Genomic DNA, 9,545 nt, shown 5'->3' with positions numbered 1-9,545 from the left:
TTTTCAACTTACATGTATTTCAGGGAATTAAAGGATCTGGCGCGGTATGACACGTTTTCCCACTGCACTAGTTACGAGGTCATCCGGGTTTAGGGGATGTGACTTTTTCCTAGACGAGTCACAGTCCTTAAACTGTGTTTATGTCATGTTGATGTTTGTGGACAATGTTTATGTTATTAGATTTTAATTCACGTTGCATGTGTCAACGTCTTCAGACAATGTTGTTGTATTTGGTTTCTAAAACCTAATTTAATGGATGATCTTGCATGGTTTTATTTCATATAGCTTTGTTATGGTTAAGCTATGGTATTAAGAAGTCACACCAAAATAACCACGCTTCCGCAAAGCCAGGGTGTGACAGTTTGGTATGGTTAAGCTACTAGTAGATCACGTGCGAATAGGCTCATACTTAAAGCACCATTAATCTTGTTTAAGACCAAGGAACAAAGGGGGTAGATCTATCGGGTACAGGGCGAGCCCCACTCATGGGTCTTTGTGTGGCCACATGGAGTTTCCTTTGTTACCCTCGCCGGGTGGACCGGTACTAAATCGCTTATGGGTTGGTGGCTTCCTACGTCGGCACACATATTAATGTCCTAGCTACACATTAATGATCAGCATGTTCATTGACGCTTTACATACCGGATTTCGATACATAAACGTTCAAATCTTTTTAAGATTCATTTGACACAAACTCATAACACATGGATTTACGAACTTGGTAACGTTTTTCACTTATGTATAAGTAAGAGGATTGGTTGGTCCTGCTTACAAAGACTCTTTTGGGCTCGGCATATTCTCTCTCATGCAACGCACAAAGACTCTCGTGGGCTAGACCCACAGTTTTCATATATCATGCCGAGAAAATGATTTTACTATATTTTCTCAACAACTTTTAAACCGGTTATCAAAAAGATTTACAGATTTATTTTAAATCTTTTCAAAACAAACTATGAACTCGCTCAACTTTATGTTGACTTTTTCGCATGTTCTTTCTCAGGTTACTTTTCAAATCATGGCGCGGTTGGAATAGGAGAATCCATGGGAATTCGAGTACTTAGCGGCGTTCATTTATAGAAGTCTTAGCGCTACCTGCTTCCGCTGTGCAATGAAGATACCATTCGGATCACACCCAGCGTGTGACAATTCCATTGTCTTGCAACTTTTGTTTTGAATATATCAAGTTTGTTGTTGATATTTTTCCATAGATTTCCTTGGGGGGGGACGAACTGTTAGTGCATTACATCTATTGACTTCGTCTTGTATCATGAAATAGTATAAGATAGGATAGGATATCCGGTGCACGAGGTTCGAGAAACGAAATTAAGTGTTTAAGCATGAGGTTCCGCTTATACGGACATGCCATATAAGCGAAACCATAACAACAGTTTCGCTTCAATGGACAGTCCAAATAAGCGAAACCTTTCACCTATAAATAGTGCACTTGATGTTCATTTGGTAACGGTTCTAAAAATTGTAACGAAGTGCTGCCAATTTGCTTTCAGGTTGTAAACGTTGTTAGATCAATAAAAGACAGCATTATAATTAGTTTGAGTGTCTAATTCATTGATTCCGCCTCTGAATTGGATAAACAACTCTTCGGATTGACTCATTTGGGTTCACCAACGATCCTACAAGTGGTATCAGAGCTGAGGAAGAAGAGTTTAGCTCAAATTGGATCTGTTTTCTATCTTCTACACCTTCTTTTTCAATCTGGACAAGTTTCCACGGTTAAAATTGACCAAATTTTTCACAAGATGTGTATTAGTGGATAATAACAAACCCTTAAAAGTTTGAAGCTGAAATTCGGATTAAAAATGGACAAAATGACATTCGGATGTGATTTCGCTTGTGTGGACATTGTGTAGGTTCACTTATTGATACACATAGTTTCGCTTCAGTGAACAAAAGTTCAAAGGGTTCCGCTTGAAAAGCACATAGTTCCGCTTGAAATACATTAGTTCCGCTTCAAATCACCTTGATAGTTTCGCTTGAGTGTCAACGTTTGTCAAGGTTCCGCTTCAAAGGTCATTAGTTCCGCTTGTTTGAACTGTGTAGTTCCGCTTGAATGGACAATTGACTTTCGCTTGAACGAACATTTGATAGTTCCGCTTCAGAGATTTCGCTCGTGTGGTTCGCTTATTCGGTCCAATAAGGTTTCGCTTATTAGTCAAATAGGAGTTTCGCTTATCTGTCCAACCAGATTTCACTTATTTGTCATCTGCTGGTTTCGCTTATACTGACAATTAGGGTTTCGCTTATACATTCGATCTGATTTTGCCCGTGTGTCATATTTCATTTGAAAGTGAACTTTATCGTGTCAAGATTATTTCACAACAATCAAGTGTCAGTGAATTTCAGATTTCTTGATATTGTTTAAACTGATTAAGTTTGTTTGTTTGCTTTCAGGTGATTAAAGATGTCAAACAACGGTGATGAATTCTACAACACATTCTACAACGCTTTCACTTCCGAATCGTCAGATAGAAGATCTGAGTTGAAAGAATATTCAAGAGAAATTTCGGAGAATTTGAAGTTCGAAAACATGTACGGAATTCAACAGAAGCCACCAAAGTTAATGAAAGTTGAAGACTATAACTGGTGGAAAAACAGATTTGAGGGTTAGGTTGGTTGAAATTGACAAATGGATACATTGAACCAGTTAAAGAAGGAGGAGAGTTGATAGATCCAAAAGATTTCACTGACATTGATATAAAAAATGTTGTAGCTGAATATAAAATGATCACATTAATCAAACAGTCAGTGAGAGAGGATATTATCTCGTTACTTGAACAAGAGAAAACGTCAAAGAGTTTGTGGGAAGCGTTAGGGAAAAAGTGTGTTGGTAGTAATGAAATTGTCAAAAACAAAAAGAAATTGTTGCGTAAAGAGTTTGATTTATTCAGTTGTATGAAAAATGAATCTGTTTGTAAAATGATAGAGAGATTTGGACATCTGAAAATGGAGCTGACTAGATGCGAAATCAAATATTCTGAAGAAGAGATGGTGGATAAATTGTTTGATTCATTGCCCAATGATCAAGATTGGCAATACTTCGCTCTAATGCTGAAGAATACAATCAAGCCTGATGATCTAAAAGTGGATTTGCTGATTGAAAGGCTTGAAAGTCATGAACTGGAGTTAAAAAGATCCAAAGTCAACACTCCAGCTTATCAGCAGAATGTGGAGCTTTACTACAGAGGAAATATACCACAGGCTGGATCTCCAAAAACAGCGTTTTCTGCAGAAAGTTCAAATTCAGTGAACAATGAAAGTCTTCACAGTGGTTTTCACAGTGGATCTTCTTCAAACACTTCAGACCAATCTGCTTCAAAGAAACTATTCCAGTGTAATATCGCAGTTGATTTGAAGAATGGGCAGAATTTCAGCGAAGAATCGGCGAAACAACAGATGGTTTTCTTGGCATCTGTACTGGAATCGTATGAAAGCCTCGTTGCAGGGAAGATTGGCAATACCAATTTGCCAAAAGAAGAATATGATCAAATAGACCCCGAGGAGATGGAACTAATGGATATAAGATGGTGCATGGCCAGTGCGGTTCGTCGAGCACAGCGGTTCATGGAGATCACGGGGAGGAAGTCAATTGGTGGACCATCTACCAAATTGGGATTTGACAAATCCAAAGTGACATGTTTCAAATGCAAACAAAAAGGTCACTTCAAGCGCGAGTGCAGAAATGCGTATGCTGCTGATGATTCTGAGAACCCGTTCAACGAAGATTACTACAAGAAAGCGATCTACCATCAGAACAAGTCTGAGCCACCAAGATTGAAACAGCCAGAAGAAAAATCAAGGGCTCTTGCAGTTATATATGACGATGAAGGTTACGACTGGAGTCAAGAAGTTTGCCCAGAAAAAGATGCTGTTGGGTATGCATTTGTTGCTGATGCTGATCCTGATATATGGTGGAAAGCAGACTATGCAAGATGGGAAATTGGAAAATTAAACGAACCTTTCAAAGAAGCCCAAAGAGCCAAACGATGGAATGAAGAATTTGAATGTTACATGGATCCACGGGGTAATCCGGTTGTTGACCCTTCAAAAGTGGATTTCAAAGCTGTAACAAATCTACTTCCAAGGCAAGCTACGTTCAACACACGAAGGTTATCTGATAAAGAGTATTTGCCTGACTTGGAGAAGAAGATAAGAGAGGTTTGTGAAGAAAGTCTACCGAAAGTGGTAGAGATGAAGAAGAGAAAAGAAGAAGAATTAAAGAAGATGATTGAAGAAGTAAAAGCTGTTGCGAAGACTGCTGCTGAAGAAGAATAGAAAACTGAAGAGAAACAGATTGCGGAAGAGGGACAGAAAGCTGAAGAAGAACAGAAGATCGAGGAAGCACTTAAAGAAGGAAAAGAGGAGAAGACAGTGGAAGATCAGAAAGCTAAGACAGAAGAATTGGTGCTTGAAGAGCCTGAAGTAAGAAAATCTTCTGACTTATTGAATGTTGGTTTAGTTGATGAAAAAGAAAACAAGTGCAGGAATTGCATAGAAATATGCAAAGCTTGTACTAAAAAAGATGACATTATAAAAACAAAAGACAATGACATTGTTAAACTTGAAAATGTTTTCACAATAAAATGTAAAGAAATGATTGACAAAGAAGATATTTTGAAATTAAAAGTTGAAAAGCTAACACTCAAATGTCAAGGTCTTGAAGAAGAAAATAAGGTTTTGAAAGAAAAGTATATAGCAAAATGTGTTGATTGTGTTGAAAAAGAATCTAAATTTCAGGATTTACAAAAACAGTATGATTCTTTAAAGTGGTCGAGTCAGGGAGTACAAGAGGCTTATGATGCTTTGAAAAGCCAAGTCAAAGGTTTTGATCAAAGATTGTCTGAAACTTTAGTTACAAAAGAAATGTATGAAAGAAAGTTTAAAGAAAAGCAAATTGAATTGAACAAGTGTGTTGATGAAATTGCTAATCTTAAACAAGTCTTGGCTGAAAAAGAAAAGATTGTTACAAAACTTCAAAGGTATCATAACTCTTCGTACATTCTCGAACGCATTTTCAATATCACACCAGATGACAAAGATACTGATAATTGCAAAAAGGCTATTGGTTCAGAATTTCACCAGGTACCACCACCATTGAGAAACAATTATACTTTTTATGATGAGGAAAAGGTGGCAAAGGGTTTGAACATAGCTGACCAATTACCTGAAAGTATCGATGTGACTTACACCAAATCTGATGATGCTGATGATTCCGAGGTGGTAAGTAAGGTGGTTGATAGTGTTTTGAAAGATGAATCTGCAAAAGGTAAGTCTGAATCACAGGATGAAGATGAAGGAAATCTTTATGATGGTTATCTGAAAAACACAAAATCTGAGAAAAATTTGAATGAAGATTCAAAGGGATTGGTTTATACCATGATTGGATCGGACAAATTATTCTTAGATGTTGTATTCCCGATTCAGAATGTGATTTCAGAAAAGGTCGATAAAGTTTTCAAAATGGTTAAGATTGAGAAGTCTGAGATTCCAAAGTTTGCTGGTAAAGGTCATAAATCTTTTTATAACAACCCTGGTTCTAAGAAGAAAAGCATGAAGGCTGGTTTGGGTTATAAAAGGAAACAAAACTGGAATCAAAGTAAACAACAAAATTTGCAACAAAAGATGAATTTTGTTTAAGGGAAAAACTTGAAAGAAGAGGAAAAACTCAAATTTAGACAACAGTCTAATGAGGAGTTTGATGCTATAAAAAAGAAACAACAACAGGCCAAGGATGTTTCAAAGAAAGTGTGTTTTAAGTGTGATCAAATTGGACATGTTGCACGAAAGTGTCCAAATCCAAAGCTTGTTGATGTTGAAAAACAGAAATCTGAGAGTGTGAAACCAAGGTTAACCAGATTTGATTCGAGACAAACTTGGAGGTATAATACAAACAAGTTTGCTTCAAATCAAAATTGGAAATCAAACCCGAACAGGTTCGATTCAAGACAGACCTGGAATTCTCACACACCCAGATTGAGAACAACACAGAGTTGGAGAACATCTGTTGATATGACAAAACTTCAAGAGTTTTGGAAACCTAAAAATGTTGTTCAAAATCAAAAGGTTCAAAAAGAGACAAATTTTTACAAAAAAGGTACTCCGGGAGGTCAAGTGTGGAGTGCTAAGAAACAAGTGTCGTCGGTAAAAAATGAAAAAGTTGGAATCAAAGCTGAAAAAGTTTTAAATGACAAAGAATTTCCAAAATTGAATGAAAATTATTGTGTTAAAATACCTAAGGTCCAACAGACCTGGGCCAAATTGTTCAAATAATCAAATTGTTGAAATGTGCAGGTGGTCAACAAAGCTGAAGATTGTGAGCATGATAATTGGAGCAGCCTGGCATAGGAGGAGGTTGCAGGACCCTGGTTTGGTTGAACAGGGAGTTTTGTTTGTGTTGTTTGTACATAAATAAACAATATTATTAAAACCCTAAAAAAAACCTTCAAAAAGTAAAAACCAAAAATATGTTTTGTTTTAATTTTGTTAGAATAAAGTTGATTGAATACGCCGAAACCCTCACGGCTGAACAAACATGATTACATTCATCAGATTGAAAAACGGTTTTCAAACTGTAAAAATCAATGTGTTGTAAATCATGGGGGTAATTACTGCTTTTAGTATAATTCAGTACATGACTAGCTGAACATGGATGGCGAGACAAAGCTATCAGTATCGTGTTGTCAAATTTCTTTTAATGATTTTGCATTTTAGGGGGAGAAAAATTGTCAGAAAATACAAAAACGTTAGAAAATTTGAAAAATACAAAAACATGATAAAATTCAAAATTGAGTTTTTGCGTAAAAAGAGGAAATGATAGTACATCAGTAGACAGTTACGGTATGCTAAAGAATTGTAATGATTAATAGCGTTAAACAGTCTCACTGATGATATGTCGATAGGTTTTCACACATTTAGTAGATTTTTTTGGGATATAAATCTAAATTCAAACACTTGCTTATTTTGTGGGGAACACTACTTGGATATATAGGTAACCCCTAAAATTTCGTTTGAAAGATCCCATATTCTGAGATACTAGGTCTTTATACTCAGTGATATCTGGGGTATTATTCCGGGACTTCTGCTGTATGGAAGTACTGACCTAGTCCCCGAATAATACTTTCTGCAAATGCTTGAAACACAGCATCGCCCTCAGCAAGCTGATGAAACAATAAAATTGATAGTCGCTGGTGTTGTAATTAAAAGATTCTCTAAAGGGGACACACCAGAAAGTCGAAGCCGTCATCTCTCTGCGTATACGGAAGTATCGACCTGAGCTCTCACGGCCCTCGCATTTAACCCCTTACAGATATCATTTGTGGTATACTCACCTGTAAGACTGAATATCTGGGATTCTGGATTCGGGAGTATATTCAAGAGGTGGGACACATGAATAAGTTTAAGTTCTTAAAACATCTAATTCGTATCCTGAATCAGTTGAAGTTTGTATGAAAATTTAAGATGGATCAGTATATCGACAATCGAGGTGAATTGTTTAATTCTTAATGTGTAATTAAGCTCAACGGTACTTGTAACTTGTCAAAAACTGATATGATCCTCTGACGCATACTCAAACAAAAATATTATCTGTAAATATGTTTGTATATATTTCTTATTGCTTTATATTTTCAGAAAATACAAAAAGATTTTGATTTCTGCTTTATTTTCGACAACCGATATCTGAAATGCTGAGTTTCAAAATCTTAGTAAGCTGATTGTGTTTCTGAAAATAAAACAAGTTCGTTAATTTGAGACTTGATATTGAAAATCAAAAATTCAAAAACAGTTTGTGATATCTCTAAGATCATTAACTTGAACTTAGATGATAAACTGTGAGGGAGTAGGATTCTTTAATGCTGTCATATCTGTAAAGTTTGTTGACAGGGGGAATGGATTAGGGAATTTGATTGATGGTTTTTAAAATGTCGTTACTTATATAGTGTTTGAGTGATTGCAGGATAAGAAAGATACTAGATTACTATCCCGGAAGCAAAGTCTGAGGGGGAGTCTGAAGACAAGCTGACAGTGAGGATGAGTTTGTAGCAGGAAAGAGAGGTGTCGATCCCTAAAAGCACGGAAGCTTAACGAGAGGGGGAGCCAGCTGATAATGAAGCTGTTGATGATAGAGCCAGTGATGAGATCCTGGTAAAAGAGTCAAAGTTAGAAGCTGTTCAAAAAGAAAGAATGATGGATGCTTACGTTGTTACAATCTGATTGAGATGGCAAAATGATCAAGACTGAAGAGGTGTCATAACAGAGAATGGTCACTGAAGACTTCGTCAATATCCGAGGAGGAGTCTGTTAGTGCATTGCGTCTATTGACTTCGTCTTGTATCATGAAATAGTATAAGATAGGATAGGATATCTGGTGCACGAGGTTCGAGAAACGAAATTAAGTGTTTAAGCATGAGGTTCTGCTTATATGGACATGCCATATAAGCGAAACCATAACAGTTTCGCTTCAATGGACAGCCCAAATAAGCGAAACCTTTCACCTATAAATAGTGCACTTGATGTTCATTTGGTAACGGTTCTGAAAATTGTAACGAAGTGCTGCCAATTTGCTTTCAGGTTGTAAACGTTGTTAGATCAATAAAAGAAAGCATTATAATTAGTTTGAGTGTCTAATTCATTGATTCCGCCTCTGAATTGGATAAACAACTCTTCGGATTGACTCATTTGGGTTCAACAACGATCCTACACGAACAATAGCTCTTTTGTTTTCAATTACAGATTTTAAAACAACTTGTGTTAGTGGCTTTGAATGATGAACTTTCTTCATTGAGAATGAACTCTTTAAAACAAGTTACTAACTTTATGTTCGTTGACTCAACCATTCATATTTTTTTATGTCTATGTAGTTATAACATATGTAGTTATAACATATTAACTTACCAGGAATGGTAGTTAGACATTGTGATTTGTGGATTGGTTTTTGAAGGTTCCTGCTTTACAATAAGAGGTAGTATACTTTTATTTTTGTAAAGACTAGGTTTCGCATATTGTCACTACCTTTGAGGAGATATCATCAAACCAAAGGGCCCATAGTGATTAGTGTGTTAAATCTCTTATCTAAAGTTATCACGTAACACTTTAATTCTAACATTACGGTGATTGTCATATGACACGATCATGGAAACTTTCCAGTATTGTGGTGGTGTTTGACCTATGACAGGGATCTTCTCACTTTATTGTACTAACACACACATCATCACTTGATCTTCATAGAATGACTTTAGGTGGTTGTTTTGTGATATGATCATGGAAACTTTCTGAAGAGGCATCTAATCATTTGGTAACCTTAATTGGAGCAATTTTTTGGATAGAGATCTTTAGAGTATCCATAATATGAGATAGATTGCATCATTGACGGGGTATGGAACATAAGTGATCCTTCCTTGTTATTGATTTTGGTTTACATTTTACAATTTGTGTACTACTTTCTTGTTCACACACACACATCTCTTGGATTTAAATAGATAATGACCAATTTCAAGTATTGAGAACCTTTGTATCCTTGGATGATATCCTGT

Source organism: Helianthus annuus, chromosome 4 (assembly GCF_002127325.2).
Source record: "Helianthus annuus cultivar XRQ/B chromosome 4, HanXRQr2.0-SUNRISE, whole genome shotgun sequence".
NCBI classification, from domain to species: domain Eukaryota; kingdom Viridiplantae; phylum Streptophyta; class Magnoliopsida; order Asterales; family Asteraceae; genus Helianthus; species Helianthus annuus.
This window is presented reverse-complemented; position numbering follows the sequence as displayed.